The following is a 24,371-nucleotide window of genomic DNA, read 5'->3' on the forward strand; positions in this document are numbered from 1 at the left end:
ATCTTCAATTGCTAGATCTTATAATGAGCTTGCTTTTCACTCAATTAGATATTTATATGACTTTATTTGGTGGATTTTCCTGACATGTCTATTTTACCAACAAAAAATCTGTTAAGATGAGTATTTTGGTGGTTGATTTCATATTAGGACTCGTCATGAATGTTTGTAGAAGATGGTTCTTTCACCTTTAACATTTTAAAGCGTAATTAATCATCTTGTATGGCATTCTATCAAAAATAGTACCAGTGCGTTTGTTTATCTGGTATAGTCGTATTGATTATTGTGTATAAGATTGGATTTTCATGCGACAAGTGGCCAATTTTGTCATAGATCTAAAACTATTAGAATTTTCCCTTCTTTTTTTTTTTGATTATCTACAGGCATGGTTGATGGTCTGGATGTCGATGATGAAAGCTTTGTACTGACAGATTAAACTGGTCCAGCTTTATGGTATTTGATTAATTATATCTTGCTTCAGCATGAAATCTTTAGTATATGAATTTGGTTTTCAACCTATTTATGATAGTACGAATTTAGCTCAATGCATATGTATATTGTTTTTTGTTTTCTGTATATCCATGCTTCAAATTTTCTAAAAGCATCCTATGGCATGTCTTCTTTGTCTCAAAGATGGGCTACCACTGCAAGAGTTTTCTGGTAATATTTTGATATCAGCTCTCAATTTATCTATTTAGTATCTGAATGTTGCAAGAGCATTCAAGTAATATTTTCTGATGGAAGTTCTGAAATGTTTGATTGTAAGCAGCTCAAAGCTTGCAAGTGCTGATGTTATTGGGATTGATTTAGGCACCACAAACTTATGTGTGTCTGTCATGGAGGGGAAGGTACATTATGCTTCCTATTGTTTACAAAGCCTTTTTGATTTGTTTAGGTCTGGGTCTTTGTGTGGTACTATACTTTTCTAATGTTTCTACCCTGGTTGGTTGAATCAGACACTAAAGGTGATTGAGAATGCAGAAGGTACGAGGACTACTCCATCTGTTGTTTCCTTCAATCAGAAGGATGAGCTTTTGGTGGGTACTCCCGCGAAGCAACAAGTCGTGATGAATCCAACAAACACCTTATTTGGCACTAAATGACTGATTGAGAGAAGGTTTGATGAGTCCCCCATACTCAAAAAGAACTAAAGATGGTTCCCTATAAATTCTCAAGGCACCTAGTGGAGATGCATGGATGGAGATGAATGGTCTGCAATATTTACCTAACCAGATTAGTGCATTTGTCCTCACCAAGATTGGTGCATTTGTCTTCATCATTGTACTTTTCTAATGTTCTATTATGTTCTTTGTTTCATCTTTTTTTGTTATTTTCCATCTTCAGGTTAAGGCTACCAATGGGGACACATTCCTTGGTGGTGAAGACTTTGATAGTGCACTGCTAAACTATCTAGTCGATGACATTCAATTAATAGCATCGACAATCAACATCTGCCTTGCCATTCTATTATTACAACTAAGCATGTATATAGAACCAAATGTTATTTATGCATGTCAAGAAATACCAATTATTAATTCAATTATAGAACCCAATTATTAATTCATGTATATAGAACCCAATTATTAATTCGTTCTACTGATGCAAAAATGTCAGCATGTGCATATGAGGTGTGTAAGCCTTTATGTAGAAGAATTGATTAGCAACTTTTATGATTACAGTTAGGTATGCTGAGTGATATGATATGTAGAAGAATTGATTAGCAACTTTTATGATTGCAATTAGGTATGCTGAGTGATATGACCAAAGTTCATTTCTATTGTCGGGAAATCAAAGCCTTCGCTCATAAAAGTAAGTTTTTGCAATTCAAAATATTTTCCATTGATTAAAGGAGCACACATGATAAGTTTGGTTTCTTAATTACTTCTTTTAATACTACAAGAAATTATACAAATGATGTATGCCAGGTATAGAAACATGATATCTTCTTTTTGGAACTCATGATTTAGGTTTATTCTAGAAGCCTTCGCTGTGCTCATGCAATTCATCAGTGCTTGGAAGAGGAGAGGTATGTACTTGGCTTTCAACAACATTCAGTATTAATTGATACTTTATCTACGTGTTGGTTCCTCTATTCATTGCCTGGAAAAATAATATATATATGGATTCATTTAGATTTTAGCAAATATTGGTGCAGTAAGAATCTTATATTTTCTTTCAGGCATATTTTTTACCTTATGTGTACCTTTTTTTGTGTCAACCTTTGATGTTTCTATGTGGTGCAGTAAAGTACCATGTCTATATATATTCCTAATGGCAAGTGAGGTCAACAATCTAATACTAAATCTAATATTAAATTCTACAACAATTTTAGGCAAACTTATGGAATTAATTTCTATTTTTTTATCTAACAGAAGTGTTAAGTAATTATCTTTACAACCTTTTATTCTTGGACTTTCGTTTACAAAGCTAGTTAGCAATAAAGCTTATCAAGTGTTTAATTCTTTTAGTATTTATTTCTTGATTGACCATAAGTTATGATGTAGGTTATTGAGGACATGTCTATACAAGTCAATGTACCTGCTCTAGCAATGGAAGAGGTAAAAATATCTTTTGGAGTTGTCTTTTAGTTTATGGTAAAAACAGTTTCGAGTCACTGAAATACAATGGTTTTGCAGGTTGCTCCATTGGTCGTCTCAGATGCGGCTATGCTTGCCCCTGAGGAGATTTTTCATGGAAAAGGAAACATCAAATAAGAGGCAGAGTTAACAAAAGAAGAGAGGAAAAGGAGACAGGCCAACCAGAAAAGAAGATTTCGAAGATTGAAAGGTATCCTTTATTCGCTTATATTTATGGTTCTGCTTATTTTCATGCTTGTCTACAATCTGTGCATAATGGTCAAAAAAAATTAGTGGCGAACTTGTGACACACATGATCCACCACTTAGAATTACATAGTTCTTGTGCACAGGATTGTATAATTTCATTCTGCTCTTTTTAGGTGTCCTCAAGAGTATTGGGAAGAATGCCGACAAGCTAAAAAAATGAAGAGACTTTAACAAATTAAGGAGCACTAGGAGCTGCAATCCCTCCTCTTCACCGACATCTAAGTAGAAAATCTTGTGTTATATTGTTCTACCTTTGTTTTAATAGTGTTATCATTTTGTTGGTTGCTTATGAAATTTTGTTGGTTGCTTATGAAATTTCTTCAGAATGTTATAAATATTATTTTTGAATGTTAGAAAATTGTATATTAAATTTTATTTTGAAATTTAGTATTTTGAATGATTTATAATATTGGAAAATTGTGTATTAATTTTTTTTATTTTTTTTCTAAAAAAGACAACGATTTTTCACCGTTGTCGTAGATAGTTTAAAACTGTTGTTGAAGACTCTGTTATTAAAGGTAGACGCTTGATCCTGTCCGAACCAGGAGTCAATGGACACTGGGCACGTGGCGCTCCCTGCTGAATCCTCGAATGCTCCGGCGAACCTGCAGCAAAAACCGAGCCAGGAGGGGTGTCCCGGCGACGGCCCTCCGACGCTCAAGTCAGGCGAGGAATAACAAAAAGGTGGCCTCAAGATGAAGACTTGCCTCCGGTGAAGAAATGGAGACCTTATATAGACCCCTCGAAGAAGACTGGGCGCGCCAATCAAGGCAACCACTTGATTTCGACCATGCCCAGGTATGGGTCTGTCAGAAGGACATCCCTAAGGTCATACCGTTACTGTATCCACCTTTCCATGATGCGACGGCGAGATCCTCCATCATGCGATCTTGTGTACGGCCTAATCATCTGACGAGTCTCTGCTGACATCCCATATCCCGAGCCGAGCGCATAGGCCGCTCGGCTACCTTTGCACCCTCACCCTTATCTTGACCGAACGGAACACCTGCTCGGCTCTTCGGTCCCAGCCGAGCGGACTCCCGCTCGGCCCTTCGATCTTCCTGCCTTGGCGTCGGAAACCCAAGCCCATGGCTGGGTTATCTCTGGCTCCGCTCGGACCGTCACCCGCTTGGCCAGCCCTCCATCCGTCCTTAGGCTGGGACCCTTCAGAAGGTGGGTCCCCCATTCTTGCTGCCGGATCACTTGCCTCTCCTTCAAGTCCAGTCGAAGGAGGCGGTGAGTCCGACTGACTGGACTATGTGTCCGAACGGAGCGGTCGTCGCCTTACCGTCGCTTGTAATATCCCTTGAGCCATTCGGCACTTATGTCACATTCAGCCGCTCGGCTCTTAGTTTTGGATGCCTTAGCGCTCAACCTAGATGTTCGCTTGTCTAAATCTTCTCGGAAATCGTGCAATCTTTTTCATTAAGGCGAAGCGTGCGCGGTATGGGCGCATTAATTGCGCTCGGTGACAGGGCGCCACGTGTCGACCATTGTGTGGCGGCGGCGTCACTTACGATGGGACGCCCCCGTTTGAAATGGACGGCCCGATGGCGTCCTCGTTTCTCGTGACCTAGATCGGACGGCGGAGGCTGACCGGCCTCGGCCGTATAAAGCCTCCGTCCCCTTTTTTGGCCGGCCACTTGCTCGCGTTTTGTCTTTATGTTTCGTTCTGTTGCTGCGGCCTCCGGCGATCCAGTGTCTGTTTTTAGGCGGCGATCATCTCATCGGTGATTCTTTCCGCCCGTTTCCTTCCCAGTGAGTCTTCTTCCTTCACTTACTAGGTCTTCTCTGCTCATTTCGCCCCTTTCGTTCCCCTTCCTTCGATTTCTTGCTATTCTTTCGCCTCTCCGAGATGGCAAGCTCCTCCGAACCCGCCACCAACGTTCACGGCCCATGGTATGCGACCATGGAGAGTCGGTTTGATGAAGAGGGCGCTCGGCATCTTGTTCGGACGTACGGGATCCCAGATGACCATGAGATAATTATAGCCGGCCCGGCCGATCGGCCCCATAACCCGCCGATCGGTACCATTTGTTTCTTTCTGGACCAATTCCAGGGCGGCCTTAGGTTTCCCACCCATCGATTTATTTTGGAAGTTTGTAATTATTTCCGAATCCCGCTCGGACAGTTTGTGCCGAATTCTTTTAGGCTGCTGAGCGGGGTGGTCATCCTTTTTAGGCTGCACAGCATCCCACTCGACCCCAAAATATTCCACTTCTTCTTTAACCCCAAACAATCTGAGTTGGGTACTTTTATCTTCCAAAGTAGAATAGGCTTCAAATTTTTTGATAACATGCCGACCTCCAACAAGCATTGGAAGGAGTTCTTCTTCTACCTGCGACTTCCCGAGCGGCCAGCATTCAGAACCAAGTGGCAGACCGTTGTGCCGACCCAGCCGGAGCTCGGCAAATTTAGAAGCAATCCAGCTTACCTTCACGCGGCAAACTGGTTGTCCGGCCAGCGATACAAAATCGACCAGTTGCTTCTCAAGGGGGTGCTGTACATTTTTGGATTGTCTCCCGTTCGGGCCAATCTTCCCTACCGCATGGGTAAGGATTTTTCACTCCCTGCGCCTTTTTTATCTAACTGATTTTAATTTCTTTCCCTACAGCTGAAGTCATGTGGCGCTCCAAGGCTACTGATCATCTGAAGTTGAAGGCCGTGGAGATTGAGGCCGCCACAAAAAAGGAACTCGCCGAGCGGGGTCTTATCCCTAGCCGCCCGGCGGATGTAGGAGAGGGGGGGACACAGTCCGCCCCGGAAACAGAAGCTCCCCAATCCGCTTCAACGGAGGTTGAGGCGGATCCTGTTTCCTCTGCTCCAGCCGAGCTGGGAGTCCCCCCGGTCGGGGAATCATCACTGGGAGTTCGGCGGAAACGTCGAAGAGACTCCGGCCTTCCGCCGACCCAAGAAGGCGAATCACCGGCGCCGCTCGAGCCCACTTCGCCTGATCGTACCCCGTCGCAGATCGGAACCCCTGTGGCCTCGCCCACCGCACAGTCCGCTGGCTCTCCTCCACGGACTCGTCGTCGCTTACGACGGTTGGGCGAGACTTCCACCATAGGGGAGTCCTCAGGCCAGGCGACTGCGGCTGAGGAAGTGCCGGCCGGCCACCCGACCATCAAGACAACTCTCCGATTCCCGTCAGAGGAATATTTATTGTCTGTCGATCGGCCATCAAGCCCCGTTCATGAAATAACCCTGACGGGTCCGCTCGCCAAGCTCTTCGAGGACGCCCAAATTCAGGTGGCCCTCATGACGCCCAAGCAGCTCGGCGATAACAACATGCAGCAGGCCACTCAGGTACGTTCATTTTTCTTCCTGTACCATGCTACCGTTTGACTTATGATGTTATTATTCCCCTCACAGCGTTGGGCTGAGCAAATCGCCACTAGCCATCGGCTAGCCGAGCTGGAGGATCTCCTGGAAAAACTCCAAGTGTCGGGAGGTCCCTCGGCCGAGAAAGAAAAGCAGGCTCTCGAGTCTGAGCAGAAGAAAGCCGCCGACCTGGCTACAGAGGTGGCTCGACTCGAAGCCTTGGTGAAGAAGCGCGGCGCAGATGTGAAGCGCGCCAATAGCCGGAAGCAGCGGGCGATCGCGGATCTGGATAAGATGAAGGTTAAAGTCCGGGCCCTAGATCAGCAATCCAAGGATCTTAACGCCCAGCTGAACGCCGAGCGGGAGGACCGTTCGGCAGAACGCACAAAGGCCGAGGTGGACTTGAAGGCAGTCCAAGATACCTTAACCGCTTCCCGAGCGGCACTCAAAAAATATAAGGAGGGAGAGCCGAGTCGCCTAGCAGCAGCGCGCCAGGAATACCTCCGCTCGGAGCGCTTTGGCGAAAAGTTCAGTGGCAACGTCTCCTCAACCTTCATCGAGGCGGTCAAGGTCACCACGGCGTACTTTAAGAAGGGGGGCACCTTCCTGCTGACCTGAGCATTCCCCCTCCTGAACTGACGGCCATGATTGACGACATCCCGGACGCCTTTTTTAATTTTGAGGATCCGGAGTGATGCGGGTTATTTCAAGTACTTTCTGGCGGATGTAAAATTTTTGTACGTGCCGTTCGGCATAATTTTTCTTCTAATGAAACGATGCCCCTTTGCTTGTCTTCCTACTCATTATCCATAATATTCTTCTGTTTGCTTAACGTTGATGCTTAGAGTCAGTTATGCTCTTAAGCGTTCTCCCTCACGCGTCCGATCGGCTTGGCCCATTGCATAAAGTCCGAGCGGGGAGGCCTACTCGCTTTGCACGTATCTTGCCTGCGTGAAGTCAACAAACGCTGAGTATCGAAGGACCAACCCCCAATCGGGCCTGAATGTTTTAATATTTGTAGTTTCCGCGGTTTCTTACTCTGATATTCGTTCGTCCGCTCGGGGTATTTATAGTCGCCGGACCGACTTGATTTTTAACGTCGGAGCTCGACGGCGCGGATATTTATAGCCGGTCGGCGCGGCTCTACGGTTTAACGTCTGGGCTAGACGGCTCTCCGCTCGGAGGGTTTATAGACGCCGGCTCGTCTCTCGATATTTAACGTCGGAGCTCGACGGCGCGGATATTTACAGCCGGTCGGCGCGGCTCTACGGTTTAACGTCTGAGCTAGACGGCTCTCCGCTCGGAGGGTTTATAGACACCGGCTCGTCTCTCGATATTTAACGTCGGAGCTCGACGGCGCGGATATTTATAGCCGGTCGGCGCGGCTCTACGGTTTAACGTCTGGGCTAGACGGCTCTCCGCTCGGAGGGTTTATAGACGCCGGCTCGTCTCTCGATATTTAACGTCGGAGCTCGACGGCACGGATATTTATAGCCGGTCGGCGCGGCTCTACGGTTTAACGTCTGGGCTAGACGGTTTTCCGAGGCTAACTCCTTACCAGGCCGAGCGGCCTTGGCCTTCGTTCCGTTGACGATGCCTTGTATTTGTTTCTCCGATTTTTCATTTATGCATTTCAAGTATACAGTCGAGAAAAGTACACAGGATTATTTACATTGGCGCACCTTTCACCCCGCCCGGTAAGGCTGGAGGTGGTTCGCGCTCCACGGCCTATCTAGCTGCCGACCGCCCTCGTCCTCCAAATAATACGCGCCCGAGCGGAGCTTTTCGCTGATTCTGAAGGGACCCGCCCACGGAGCTTCCAGCTTGCCGACATCGCCGACCGGCTTGACTTTCTTCCAGACAAGATCGCCCACCTGGAATGATCTGGGAATGATGCGCCGGTTGTAGTTTTGCATCATCCGTTGCCGGTATGCCATAAGCCGAACGGATGCCTTGGCTCGCTCTTCGTCAACCAAATCCAGCTCCATGTTCCTCTGCTCGGCGTTGCCTTCATCGTAACATTGGATCCGGACGGACTCGACACCGACTTCGACCGGAATGACCGCCTCGCCTCCGTACACCAGATGGAAGGGCGTGGCGCCCGTTCCTTCTTTTGGAGCCGTTCGGAGGGCCCACAAGACGCCCGACACCTCATCTGGCCAGCTTCCTCCGAGATGGTCGAGCCGAGCGCGCAGAATACGAAGGATTTCCCGATTGGCTACTTCGGCTTGACCGTTGCTTTGGGGGTAAGCCACGGACGTGAAGTGTTGCTCGATGCCGTAGCTTTTGCACCAATCTTCTAGCACTTTCCCTGTGAATTGCCGTCCATTGTCTGAAACCAATCGGCGAGGGATACCGAACCTACAGATGATGTGTTGCCAGATGAATTTTTTGACCATCTGTTCGGTGATCCTGGCCAGCGGCTCGGCCTCCACCCACTTGGAAAAATAATCGACCGCCACCAGCAAAAATTTCCTCTGCCCGGTCGCCATCGGAAATGGGCCCACAATATCCATTCCCCATTGGTCGAACGGACACGAAATGGTTGATGCCTTCATTTCTTCGGCCGGTCGGTGGGAGAAGTTGTGATACTTCTGACATGAAAGGCAGGTAGATACTGTCCGAGCGGCATCTGTTTGTAAAGTTGGCCAAAAGTATCCGGCCAAGAGGATCTTCTTGGCCAACGAGCGCCCGCCCGGATGACCCCCGCATGATCCTTGATGTACTTCCTGGAGGATGTAAGCTGAGTCCTCCGAGCTTACACATTTCAGTAACGGGCGCGAGAAAGCTTTCTTGTAAAGCTGATCTCCGATGAGTGTAAACCGACCGGCTCTTCTTCTGAGGAGCCGGGCTGCATATTCATCGGAGGGTGTGGTGCCCGAACGGAGAAATTCTATAATAGGTGTCCTCCAGTCGCTTGGAAACGTGAGGCCTTGCATCCGGTCGACGTGCGCCACCAGCAGTACTTTTTCAATTGACTTCGGGATAACGACCGACGTTATAGAACTTGCTAGTCTGGCCAACTCATCGGCTGCTTGATTTTCTGCTCTGGGTATCTTCTGTACAATAACTTCTTTAAAATCAGCCTTGAGCTTCTCGAAGGCTTCGGCGTAGAGTTTCAGCCGAGAGCTGTTGATTTCAAAGGTGCCAGAAAGCTGCTGAGCGGCTAACTGCGAATCCGAGTGAAGAGTGACCCGACCGGCTCCCACATGCCGAGCTGCCTGCAAGCCAGCTATGAGGGCCTCGTACTCTGCTTCATTGTTGGTTGCTTTATAATCCAGCCGGATGGATAAGTGCATCTTTTCTTCTTGAGGGGAGAGCAACAATATTCCAATCCCGCTCCCGAGCCGAGTGGATGACCCATCCACATATATCCTCCACATAGCTTCCGGCTCCGGCCTATGCACCTCAGTCACAAAATCGGCCAAGGATTGCGCTTTGATCACCGAGCGGGGCTGGTATTGGATGTCAAATTCACTTAACTCCGTCGTCCATTTGATGAGCCGCCCGGACGCTTCTGGGTTTAATAACACCCGGCCGAGCGGGCTATTTGTCTTGACGATGATAGTATGCGCCAGGAAGTACGGACGCAGGCGCCGAGCGGCTAAAACCAGAGCAAAGGCCAACTTCTCGAGCCCGGTGTAACGAGATTCAGCATCTTTTAAAATGTGGCTTAGGAAATACACCGGCTGCTCCTCGCCGCTCGACCTCACAAGTGCTGAGCCTACAGCATGCTCAGTTGAAGACAGATAAATATAAAGTGACTCACCCCCGATCGGCTTGGCAAGTATAGGCAGAGAATTAAGATATGTCTTCAATTCTTCGAACGCTCGATCGCATTCTTCATCCCACTGGAACTTAGTAGCCTTGCGCAGGATCTTGAAGAATGGTAGGCTCCGGTCGGCGGTTTTGGAGATAAATCTGGACAATGCCGTTATCCGACCGGTCAAACGCTGCACTTCCCTCGTATTTCTTGGAGGCGGCATGTCTTGTAGAGCTTTCACCTTGCTGGGATTTGCTTCGATTCCCCGCTCGGTCACTATGTACCCCAGAAAACGGCCTCCTTTTGCCCCGAACAGGCACTTCTGGGGATTTAGCTTGACTCCATATTTGCGCAGCGTTCGGAAGGTTTCTTCCATGTCCTTCAAGAGATCGGCCGCTCGGACGGATTTGATAAGAATGTCGTCCACATAGACTTCCAGATTACGCCCGATCTGCTCCTTGAACACTTTGTTCATCAAGCGTTGATAGGTGGCCCCGGCATTCTTCAATCCGAACGGCATCACATTATAGCAATATGTGCCGTCGGCATTCACGAAGCTTACTTTTTCTTGATCTTCGCGGGCGAGCGGCACTTGATAGGCGTCAAGCATCAGATTAATTCACAGCCGGCCGTAGAGTCCACCAGCTGATCTATCCGGGGCAGAGGATAGAAGTCCTTGGGGCATGCTTTGTTTAAGTCCCGAAAGTCGATGCAGACTCTCCACTTGCCGCTCGGCTTGGAGACTAATACTACGTTAGCCAGCCAGCTCGGGAACTGCACTTCTCGTATGTGGCCGGCCTCCAGAAGTTTTTCTACTTCCGCCCGGATGATGGCATTCTGCTCGACACTGAAATCCCTTTTTCTCTGCTTCACTGGCCGAGCGTCCGGTCGGACATGCAATTCATGCTGCGCTAGGCTCGGCGAAATTCCGGGTAACTCATGTGTCGACCAGACGAAGACATCATGATTTCGTTGGAGGCATTGGATCAGTTCCTCCTTCTGCTTCTCCTCCAGATCAGAGGCGATAAAAGTCGTAGCCTCCGATCGGGTCGGATGGATCTGAACCTCCTCCTTTTCCTCATAAATTAAAGCAGGAGGTTTCTCAGTTATGGCGTGTACCTCGATTCGGGGCGCCTTCCGAGCGGAATTAGCTTCTGCTCTGACCATTTCGATGTAACATCGCCGAGCTGCTAGCTGGTCTCCTCGTACTTCTCCCACTTTGTCTTCCACGGGGAACTTGATCTTCTGATGGAAGGTTGAGACGATCGCTCGGAATTCGCTGAGCGCCGGTCGTCAAATGACGTTGTAGGACGAGGGAGAGTCAACCACCACGAAGTTTGTTGTCCTTGTCCTCCGAGCTCCTCTCCCAATAGGTAGCCACCGGATCTATCCGACCAATAACCCGTTCGTAAACCCGTAGAGCGGGGTCGTCATGGGCAGCAACTCGGCTCGATCAATTTGCAACTGATCGAACGCCTTCTTGAACATGATGTTGACCGAGCTCCCTGTGTCAACGAATATGCGATGAATAGTGTAATTTGCTATTACCACTTTAATGAGCAGAGCGTCGTCGTGGGGCACTTCAACTCCTTCTAAGTCCCCGGGCCCGAAAATGATCTCCGGTCCACATGCTCGCTCTTGGCTGCAACCGACTGCGTGGATTTGGAGTTGCCGGACGCTCGCCTTTCTGGCTCGGTTGGAGTCTCCTCCGGTTGGCCCTCCAGCAATAACATTGATCTCGCCTCGGGAAGCATTGCCTCTGTTTTCCTCTTCCCGAGCGGACGGTCGGGACCGTTCTCTGGACGCTCGGCGATTCTCCTGCCTTGGAGAACGATGTCGATCGGGCGTATGTTGATGTCGCCTCTTGGGGCGGGTCCGGTCGGCTCCATGGGTCCTTTGTCTCCTGTCGCTGGGAGGAGACCGTCGTTCGGCATTCCTAGGAACGGGATTAGCCACGAAGGGAAGACTTCGACAATCCTTCGTGTTGTGCGTATCCGTCCGGTGGAAGGAGCAGAACATAGGGGTCCATCTCTTCTTTGGCTTGGGTCGAGCGGCAGCTACTTCTTGAACTTGGGACTTCCCACGAGGGGAGCGGACTGCTTCGGCCTTTGGTCCTCTAGGCGGCTGCTGAGCGGCGTGCAATTTCCGTTCGGCATGCATAGGTGCCCGCTCGGTTGGAGTTTCCTTTTTCTGGGCGGCTTGCGCTTCTTCCATGTTTATGTATTCGTTAGCCCGATGTAGCATGTGATCATAATCTCGGGGCGGCTTTCGGATGAGCGACCGGAAGAAGTCCCCATCCACAAGGCCTTGCGTGAAGGCATTCATCATCGTCTCTGACGTGGCCGTTGGAATATCCATCGCCACTTGGTTGAATCGCTGGATGTAAGCTCGAAGCGATTCTCTCGGCTCTTGCTTGATGGCGAACAAGCTGACGCTTGTCTTCTGATAACGCCGACTGCTGGCGAAGTGGTGGAGGAAGGCCGTTCGGAAGTCCTTGAAGCTAGTGATGGATCCATCCGGCAGCCTCCGAAACCATCGTTGAGCCGATCCCGAGAGAGTGGTAAGAAAGACTCGGCACTTTACTCTATCTGTATATTGATGGAGCGTAGCTGTGTTATCAAACTTACCCAGATGATCATCTGGGTCTGTTGTTCCATTGTACTCGCCGATCGTCGGAGGCACGTAGTGCTTGGGCAGAGGGTCTCGTAGAATAGCCTCCGAGAATTGGCGATTGATCCGCTCGGGAGATGAGTCCACTCGGGGAGCTTTCCCCTTTCTGTCGTCTCGCCTAAGCATTTCGTCGGAGGAAGATCCTCTATCTCTTCGAGTCGGTACGGCTTCAGGGGTGCGAAATAAGGCCCGATGGAATGCGACGGTGGCTGGAGGTGCTTCCGCTCGGCCACCCGACGCAGATGTTGCTTGTTGCTCCGGCCGTTCGGCCGCTGCTTTCTGTTTTTGTTCCACAAGTTTGGCGGCCCTTATCTCGACCAGAGCTTCGAGTTCTTCCGTCGAAAGCGCCACCGTGTATTGTCGTCCAGCCTCATCCATTGTTTCCAGTCGGATGCAGGAGCGTTCCCACAGACGGCGCCAATTTGATCCTGTCCGAACCAGGAGTCAACGGACACTGGGCACGTGGCGCTCCCTGCCGAATCCTCGAATGCTCCGGCAAACCTGCAGCAAAAACCGAGCCAGGAGGGGTGTCCCGGCGACGGCCCTCCGACGCTCAAGTCAGGCGAGGAATAACAAAAAGGTGGCCTCAAGATGAAGACTTGCCTCCGGTGAAGAAATGGAGACCTTATATAGACCCCTCGAAGAAGACTGGGCGCGCCAATCAAGGCAACCACCTGATTTCGACCATGCCCAGGTATGGGTCTGTCAGAAGGACATCCCTAAGGCCATACCGTTACTGTATCCACCTTTCCATGATGCGACGGCGAGATCCTCCATCATGCGATCTTGTGTACGGCCTAATCATCAGACGAGTCTCTGCTGACATCCCATATCCCGAGCCGAGCGCATAGGCCGCTCGGCTACCTTTGCACCCTCACCCTTATCTTGACCGAACGGAACACCTGCTCGGCTCTTCGGTCCCAGCCGAGCGGACTCCCGCTCGGCCCTTCGATCTTCCTGCCTTGGCGTCGGAAACCCAAGCCCATGGCTGGGTTATCTCTGGCTCCGCTCGGACCGTCACCCGCTTGACCAGCCCTCCATCCGTCCTTAGGCTGGGACCCTTCAGAAGGTGGGTCCCCCATTCTTGCTGCCGGATCAACGCTCAAAGACAACGGTGAAAAACTGTTGTCTTTGAAGGAAAAGACAACAATTTTTCACCGTTGTAAAAAATGTTGTCTTTGCCTTCAAAGACAACGGTTAAAAACTGTTGTCTTTTGCCACCCCTTTTAACAACACGGCCTTTAACAACAGTTCAAAATGGCCTACGACAACGGTGAAAAATCGTTGTTGTTTGACTTTTTTCTTGTAGTGCCCTCAACTCCTTGTGCAACAATCTCATCATCCACAACATTTTACGGTTCCAGATCAACTTCCATCAAGGCTTCAGTGCTATGGTCCATATCTTGAACTTCTTCAAGATCGAACGTACTCCCACTAGTTTTTCTAGAAACAAAGTCCTTTTCTAGAAATACCCCAGTCTTAGCCACAAACACTTTGTGGTGACTGGGAATGTAGAAGTAATATCCCTTTGTTTCCTTGGGATATCCTATAAAATAGCACTTATCGAATTTGGGTCCCAGTTTGTCCGAGACTTGACGTCGGACTTAAGCCTCACAACCCCAAATCCTCATAAAAGATATCTAGGCATCTCTCCCCGTCCATATCCTATATGGTGTCTTTATCACAGCTTTAGATGGAACACGATTAAGTGTAAAGGTTGTTGTGTCTAGAGCATATCCTCAAAAAGATAGAAGATCTGTGTGACTTATCATAGACCGTACCATATCTAATAGGGTATGATTCCTCCTTTCGGATACACCATTCCACTGTGGTGTTCCAGGAGGAGTGAGTTGGGATAGAATCCCACACTCAGCTAGATAGTCACGAAACTCATGGCTAAGGTATTCACCACCTCGATCTGATCGAAGTATCTTAATACTCTTGCCTAGCTGGTTTTGTACTTCATTCTTGAATTCTTTAAACTTTTCAAAGGATTGTGACTTATGTGTCATCAGATACACATAACCATATCTACTGAAGTTATCAGTAAATGTAATAAAGTACCTATAACCACCTCTGGCAGTGACATTGAAAGGGTCATATACATCACTATGTATAAGTCCTAACAAGTTAGTTGCTCTTTCGCTATGTCCGCTAAAGGGAGTCTTGGTCATCTTGCCCAGTAGGCATGACTCGCATGTCTCATATGATTCAAAATCAAATGAGTCCAGCAAACCATCTTTATGGAGCTGGGATAAGCAATTCTCATTTATATGACCTAAGCGACAATGCCAGATATAAGTTCGGTTCATTTCATTTGACTTGAACCTTTTGGTACTTTTGTTATAGATGGGGTTCTGTAAGTCTAGAATGTAGAGTCCGTTCATCAGAGGTGCACTAGAATAGAACATATCGTTTAAATAAACGGAACAACATTTATTCTTTATTATAAATGAAAAGTCTTTCTTGTCTAAACAAGAAACTGAAATGATGCTCTTTGTGAGAGCAGACACATAACAATATTCATCTAATTCTAATACAAGCCTAGAGGGCAGAGATAGAAAGTAAGTTCCTACAGCAACAGTAGCAACCCGTGCTCCATTGCCTACTCGTAGGTCCACCTCGCCCTTCGTCAATGCCCTGCTATTTCTCAGCACCTGTACACTAATAAAAATGTAAGAAGTACATCCGGTATCTAATACCCATGATGAAGAAATAGAGAGATTGACTTCTATAACATATATACCTGAAGTAGAAATCTCATTTCTCTTCTTCTTAAAATCTTCCAGGTATCCTTTGCAGTTCCTCTTCCAGTGCCCGGTCTGACCGCAGTGGAAGTAGGTAGCATCCTTGGCAACCCCTCCTTTAGGTTTAATTACCTTGCCTTTGCCCTTGGTTTGGGACTTTCCCTTACTTTTAGGCTTGCCCTTGCCTTTATGCTTTTGCACCATCAAAATGGAGTTGGGTTTTACCTTCTTAAGGTTGAGCTCAGCAGTTCACAACATGCTTAGCAGCTCAAGCAGTGGCTTATCAATTTCGTTCATGTTGTAATTTATGACAAATTGACTATAACTTTCTGGCAAGGATTGCAAGATCAAGTCAGTGGCCAGTTCTTGGCCAAGTGGGAATCCCAACCTCTATAGGTTCTCTATGTACCCAATCATTTTGAGTACATATGAACCTACGGGAGTCCCATCTTGCATCTTGTACTGAAACAGTGCCTTAGAGATCTCGAATCTCTCGTGTCTTGCTTGTTCTTGATATAGTTGATGAAGATATTCAACCATATCATAAGCAGTCATCAACTCGTGTTGCTTCTGAAGCTCAGAGTTCATGGTTGCGAGCATGAGGCATGACACATCTAATGCATCATCTTGATGCTTCTTATAAGCATCTCAGTCGGCTCGCGTGGCAGTGGCAGGAGGTGCCTCCGGAATGGGCTGCTCCAAGACATATAGTTTCCTTTCTTGTGTGAGAACGATTCTCATATTCCTGTACTAGTCCAGGAAATTAGCTCCATTGAGCTTGTCCTTGTCAAGGACAGAACGTAGGGAGAAAATGTTCGTGTTCGTCGACATGGAAATCTACAACATAAATAAAGCAGAAAGTAAATATCATATTCCACTTATCATTTAATTAGACCTTTAACTAAATGATGCTCCCACTGAATTATAGGGCTTTTGTAGAATCAAGTCATGAATGTGGTCAACCCACACTACTAGATTCATACCAATTAGCTATAATTCTCGCGAGACAAGATCCACATCATATTATGCCTTGAGTTAGCTTTGGCTAAATCACCCAAGACTTAGTATGATCCGTAGATAACTAATTACCAATTACATCTTTATGCAACTCTTGTTTATACTATCTTCCCAACCGTTGGAAAATGTCTATAGTTTCACCCGATCCAATTGAGTTAACTAGTTATACTCAATCTAATTGAGTTTGTTCTCACCCAAGCTTTGATAGGCGAGAACAGATCGGACGGTCAACCTAGGGTTAACGGCTTCTTCAAGCGCCTCCTTTTGACCGCCATATGTTGACAACACCCTCCTCGTAACTCCTTCTTGAGTGGACCTTCCACCGCTTCATTTTGTACATTACAAATATGAAACTTGAGTTACATTCGAGTCTAAAATCTATTTACAACAGGAACATAATAAGGGAGGCACGACGCGCAGGTCGCATATCATATACAACACGCACAATACTAAAATGGCGCGCAGGCCATATTATGAATTACAACACAATTTTAACCAACCACATTGGGGGTTTTGGGCCATGATCATCACAATATCATACATAATTCTAAATTATGTATTTTACATAAATTTCTATAATTTTACTACTGTTTTATCAATTTTATGAGTCACAAATTCTCGGCGGTCCCGTTTAGCGATTTTCAGGCGCGATTGCGAGACAATGCCCCTTGCGGGGTTAGGGGCAGCGCCCCTTCTCGCGAAATGAATATCGCGAGTGTCCCAAACTGATCTAATAGCTCCTTAAGTCACTGTCCCAAAAAAAAAAAATTTTGTTTGGGTGAGACCTTACCGTTTCGGAATGTTTTTCTCGGTATTTGAAGCCTACAAGTGTCCAAGCACTTGTTGCTTCGCCTCTACAAGAAAAATACTCACAAAATCCATAAAAGTAGAAAAATTATAGAAACTTACAGATCTAAAACCTTTATGTAATAACAAATACAAACATGTACAAGCTTCGCACTTGGCTCTGATACCACTGTTAGAACTTTCGAGCCACAAAAACTATCTTTTTGCATTGCGGAAACATCGAAGATAGCCACGGATCCGTGTGAAGATAGATAAATAAAATATTCATGTGCATGTTTGTCTACACTAGATCTACATGAAAAGGAAGTATTACCCTTGTCACGATGCACTTCGCTTACCCCGCTCGTCCAAATGGTTGTCTACACTCTTAGAGTGTCAAGTGTACACTCCTCTACATGTATCCACATGGACAAAAGGTGGAGAGAACCACTTAGAGTGTGCTAGCACTCTTGAGAGGTCTCGGCAATGGAAAAGAAGGAGAGAAAAAGAAGAGAGGAAGAAGAAGAGACCTTGAATAAGCACACACTTTCTTATTCTTATGTGGCCGACCACTTATTAGAGCATTTTATACCTCCATGTAATACCAAGAGTCACGGCTCTTAGTCTTCCTCATGAGGTGGCACACAATGATGTAGCCTTGATGATGTGGAACATCATCATTGCCCGACCCATGCCAAGTCACAATGAGGTGGCATTTAGTCAAGTCAAACTTGACCCTTCATCTTCCCTCTCAAGTCAAGTCAAACTTGACCTCTTATCTCCCATGGTTGATCAAATCTACCCTTTGATTCAAATCAATTTAATTTAATAAATCTCTATTCATTGGTTTAAATTGACTCAATGAATCATAGTCTAAATTAGACTCATCCGACACATGAATCAAATTGAGTCCAACTCAATTAGTCTAATTTGAATTACTCTTAATCCAATTTGGTTCATCACATGAACCTAATCCTCTTGGTCCATCATATGAACCTAATCTCCATCTAACTGCCCTTTGTGTGTGACCCTATAGGTTCTTGTAACGTTGGCAATGCTCCTAAATCCATTTAGATACATAAGCAATGAGCGGTATCTAGCAACACATCATTACTACCCAAGTTACAAGAATGTTGAGATCCAGCATCACCATTGTGACTACTAATTATAACTCTCACTATATGTGACAATGTCCTTCTATCCTTGACATCTAAATTGATCAATTGAGGCATAGACCGTGTCATCCTCTAATCAATCTATGTCTTGAACTCCAAGTAGACTCACTCTAATCAAATGAGCTCAATATCTCATATTGACTTATTTGGGCATGGTCATGCACTTAGTGGTCTCACTCTATCAAGAATCATGATATCACTCCCGTCATATAGGAGGGATAGATCCCTTCTACATCACTCACATCCCTCCGCATAATTTGTTACATACCCAGTAGTCGCCTTTATAGTCCACCGATTTACGGATAACGTTTGAGGAAGCCAAAGTATGCAACTCCTTATGTAGGGAACCATGGTGACTTCATGTCCAAGGACTGATAGTCATACTAATAGTCACATGAGAAAGTATATGACACTCATATAACGATCCATGATACTTTCTCATGGCAGGTCATTCAGTATACATTCTCCAATGCATACCCATATGTCAACTTGATATCTAATATCTATGACTTGTGAGATCAAGTCATCGAGTTGACCTATATGCTAGTCTCATCGCATTAACATTGTCCCTCAATGTTAATACTTGACTAGGAATAATTAAGAGTAGTGTTCTCTATATCATCTTATTATCAATTCAACCAATCGATTGATATAGATAAGAACCTTCTACTCAAGGACACTATTATACTCAGTTATTTGGCACCAATACAAGTAAGCATAATAACCATAAAGAAATACCTCTATAAATATAGGAATATGATACATTGAGTCCATACAACAATCATCACATGATCGGCTCTAGGGCTCTCACTAACAAATTTTACTTATTAGAGAGTAATAATTTAGTTAAAATAATATTTCAATGAACCAAATAAATTAAGAGGACTCTTTGATACGCATTACATTTCAAATGAATATTATTTTATTACAATCGACTATGTAAAAATTGACAAGTTGTAACAATTGGTTGCTAGTTTCTACAATAATATATCGTTATCTTATGTTGATTTTATGTATTGGAGAGTGATAGTATGTTTAAAAAAATATTTCAATGAGTAAAATAAACTAAAGAATTTTACAGACACTCACTATATTTTAAATAAATATTATCTAATTACGACCTATCACGGTGTAGAAACTTTTATCAAATAACATAATCAAATAAAAAAATTTATTTGATATTTCTCTTAATTTAGAGATATTTTTGTTAAAAATAAAAACATATTTATCTTCAAAGGTAGAACAAAACAAAAGAGAGCCTCAAACTCGCTTGGGCAACAAAACTCGAAACTAGCTTGTAATAATGCTCTAAAGGTGCTGGATTCAGCCACTGCCCTCCTATCACTGCTCATCTTCTCGTCCCTCTTATTATGTGAGATCATTTCAGTAATGATTATGCTCTGCATGAGACGACACTCAACATCTTCTCGTCCCTCTTTTTCATTTTTCAAATGTTAATCGCCGAAGACAATGACAACAAAAATAATTAAATAATTATAAGGATGATCTGCATGGTCTGTCATTCTCATTCACCAGCCCAAAGGCTGGATTTATAGTGAATGTGGTAAACGAGGGCAAATCTTGATTGATATTCCTTTGTCCTTAGTGCATGGCTGCATGCAATTAATGTATTCATGAATGGGGAAGTGATGATGTGTTCGGATATATTATTTTTTATATGCTTTTCCAATATGAATAATGGCACGTAACATCACGATTAGGATTGTACAATCGTATGGTCTTACGATTTAGACATAGTAAATCGATTCAGGATGATTGAGAACGGATTATATAGTTGAATTGAAATTGAATCCCTCAAACGGCACATGATCGATGAAATCAGACCGATCTCACGTTACAAATGATTTTACACCCGACTAGAATAACAGGGACAACATTCTCGTTGGTAGGCAGCTTCAAGGGAGGGTGTCATCATTGGTGGGACGACACCGACAACTTACGGAGGGGGACGACTGTGGGGGACGACGGCTTGCTATGGGAAACAGGGGAAGACATTTGTGGCTTGTGATGGAAAAGAGGGAAGGCGTCGACCCTTGACAGCTTGCAATGGGGAAGAGGAGGGTGCCAACGATGGGGAAGAGGGGAAGGTGTCGGCCGGTGGCTAGCAACAACGGATGAGGGGATGAGGCGAGCAATGACGGTGAGTGCACGGGCGAGGAGAGAGCATGATATGGTGAAGGTGATGGAGAGCACATGAGAGTAATTTTATGAAGTTTATATTTTTAATTTAAAAGTTTATTAATTGATTGAATCAATTCCTAATTTAAATAGGATAGTTTAAATAAATTTTCTTAAATACTATTCCAATTATTCTTTAAAATATATATAAATTTATTTTAAATTTTAAAAATTATAGATAAATTATATTTATTTATTATATATATATTTTTTCATCATCGTTAATATCATTAATAATATTATTAATAATTTAATTTAATTTATTCTAAAATCATTTTAATCAAATATCAAATTAATTTAGTAATCAATTTGATATCTTATCAAATGCTAAATTGCATTTTAAGAGATTTTGATGAAATCATATGTTTTTACGATTCTGACCCCCAAATTAATCTTGCATAGGATCATAGTGGTAAAATTGAGATAAATGTCTCTCTTATATGTTAGTCACTATTCCAAAGGCTAAAAGTCGCCCGTGATTTACCTTTTCTATGTTGGCTCTGGGATGGATTGACGGGGTTGCTGGGGCATAGGATCCTGCATAGGATTATTGTGGCAAAAGGCGAATACGCTCGCCCCCAGCGCCCCCGCCAACCCGTTCCAAGGCCAACACGGAGAAGGTAAATCACGGGTGGTTACTAGCCTTTGGAATAGTGACTAGCACATAAGAGAGGTATTTACCTCGACTTTATCGAGATTCGAACCCCAGACCTCATTGTGGCAACATCTCATGTACTAATTACTAGACCCATCTGAGGGGACATCCTGCATAGGATCATGATCTTACAAACTATGGTTTAAATTATGTGGTATATTTTCATCGAATTAGCTATTTAAAATGGGGAGAACCGTAAAGAAGGATGTAATCTCAGAGCAATGAGTGAATGCTTTGCAAAAAGAATGAATCATTTCAGGGATTTTGTGCACCAAAAAAAAGACTCAATCAAGAATTAGCCTTCCTTCTTGCATCATTCAGTTTTCTTCTATTTATTTTTTCACTCCATTAGAAAATAATAATATTGCCAATCTCATGTATGTCACATAATGTAATGGAATAGAATAGTTTTGTATCGTCTTGCGAGGTGATGTAGAATGCTATAGTGGATTTGCTATGGTGATTTAATGTGGCATTGGAGATGATCAAGTTATTGACAAGAAAATTAGCATTTGTGATGGCTCTTGCAATAACATGTCATAAACAAGGGTTATTATTTTGATTCCACATTGGCTCTTTTCTCTTGTACCCGGTTAGCATTGACACGGGTACAATGACATCATTTGTCGCCCTTTATCATCACTAAAAAAAACTAACAATTTGGGACAAATTTTATGACGAAAAATTTTTCGTTACAAAAAAGGCGTCACCAAATTCTGCGACGAAAACATGTAAATTCTTCGTAGAATTTGCGATGAATTATATTTTCGTCACCAAATTCATTGTAATTTTGTAACAAAAATAAAATTCATCGTAAAATTATCATACGTAAATCTACGATGAAATTCTATTTTCGTCCCAAATTTGACAGCTAATCTAGTTTTCCTCATAGATTTGACAATGAAAATAGTATTCGTCACCAAATCTGGTTTGCAACGAATCCCCATTGTGTCCCATATTTGGCGATGAATACTATTTTCATTGTCAAATCTGAGACAAATAAAGATTTGTCACAAATATGCTAATTTACCAAATTTACGATGAATTTAAGATTCATCACAAATTTGGAATCCACATATTCATCATAGATTTGTGACACGCAATAATTTTATGATAATTTGGCGACAAAAATAATTCATGATCAAATTCATCCCAAAATACTAAAATTTTGTAGCCATTTCTCCATTTTATCATATTAATGCAATATACATCAACAACCATTTACAAACCTATTTATATAATATATCCTACTTAACATATACATCCAACGCATCCTATTTCACAACATACACATCTTATTTATATTCTAAACCAAATTCATACATCAAAACAAGCCAATAGGTTACATATACATTTTATTTACATATCAAATCTATATATCAAAACAAGTCAATAGGTTACACATTTTATTTACATATCAAATCTGTTGGTGCAGAAAACATCCGACGATCGAATCTAAGTTTTGATAATGACAAAGAGTTCAAAGTTAAGGTTATTTGTTACTTAATGTGTGTGAATGAGTTTGCAGGAAAGTCCTAAGTGTACTTAGGCAAAAGTCCTAGCTGCGGTTAGGCAGGTGGAAAATCCTAGGGGGAGGTAACCCTAGGTCCTAGGGGGTGGTAACCCTAAGTTGGAAGTCTTGGCGGGTCAAGGGTCGGGCAAAAGTCCTAGAGCCGAAGACTCTAGGTGGAAAGTCCTGGTGTCTCGAACTAGGTGAAAGACTGGGTGGGTCGTGGAGCGGACATCCAGCGGAAAGTCCTAGAGCCTCGGGCGCTGAGCAAAAGTCCAGTTACTCTAGAGGATCAACTGTCAATAGGTAAATGTTAGGATCCTTTGTTCGCGGCTAGAGAGGGGGGTGTGAATAGCCGACCCCAAATTTCTCGTTTCTTTCTACAATAAGGGTTAGCGCAGCGGAAAATAAAACAAAGAAACGAAAGCGGAAAGATCAAACCTCAAACTCGTCGATGTAACGAGGTTCGGAGATGAAACTCCTACTCCTCGGCGTGTCCGTAAGGTGGACGAAGCCTATCAATCCGTCGGTGGATGAGTCCCCGGAAAACCGGCTAAATCAAACTCCTTCTGGGTGGAGAAACCTCGCCACAATGTCTTGCAACAGCAAGATAAACAGAAGTACAAGAATACAGCAAGAAAACTAAGTACAATACAAGAATGTAATAACCCTAGCTTGCCTTCTTGTCGACTGGATGAAGCAACAGCTCCAAGCGCCTACAACAGCAGGTGACCCAGCCGAAAGCTCACGCGAAGCTTTGGACGAGCTCAACAAAGCTCAAGCACAGCAGCACTTAGCAATCGGAAGGAGGAGGAAGAAGATCTTTTAGCACAGAAGATGCCTCGATCCTTTATACCTGCGAAGAAGAAACAGCGAAGAAACTAACCGTTGTGTCGCAACGGCTAGAACCCTGATCGGTCTACAGACCGATCAGCCTAGGCGCATGAGGCTTCTGTTTGTCACCTGATCGGTCCCCAGACCGATCAGGTGTCGCGATCGAAGCCCTGATCGGTCTGTGGACCGATCAGGGAACCTCCTGATCGGTCCATAGACCGATCAGGCTTCGGCTCCTCACGCCACTGATCTATTCCTGATCGGTCTGCAGACCGATCGAGTGATAATGATCGGTCGGCGGACCGATCCACGCTTTCTCGCGAGTTCTGATCGGTCTCCGGACCGATCGATTCTATCGATGAGCCATCGATCGATTCCGATCGGTCACCGGACCGATCGAGCAACGAGATCCTGGATCGGTCACGGACCGATCCAACTCCTGTTTAGAGTGCCCTCTCTAACCTAGTTCGGAGAACGAGCTACCGAGCCCTCTCGACTCCATATGCCAAGCTTCACTCACTTGGACTTCTCAACACCGGATGTCCGATCACCCTTGATCCATCTGGATTTTCCTCGCCGCTTACTCACTGGGACTTTCCAACTGCCTCACTTTCCATTCTGCCTAACATCCCGGTTAGGACTTTCTCATTCACCTAGCTTCACTCACTAGGATTTTCACCGCTTCACTCACTTTCCACTGCCCGGCTTCACTCACGGGACTTTCACCTGCCTCACTGGACTTTCCTTGCCGGCTTCACTCACCGGGACTTTCCAACCGCCTAACATCCAGTTAGGACTTTCCTGCTTGCCTCACCAGGACTTTCCAACCGCCTAACATCCCAGTTAGGACAC

This window comes from Zingiber officinale, chromosome 11B (assembly GCF_018446385.1).
Source record: "Zingiber officinale cultivar Zhangliang chromosome 11B, Zo_v1.1, whole genome shotgun sequence".
Taxonomy (NCBI): Eukaryota; Viridiplantae; Streptophyta; class Magnoliopsida; order Zingiberales; family Zingiberaceae; genus Zingiber; species Zingiber officinale.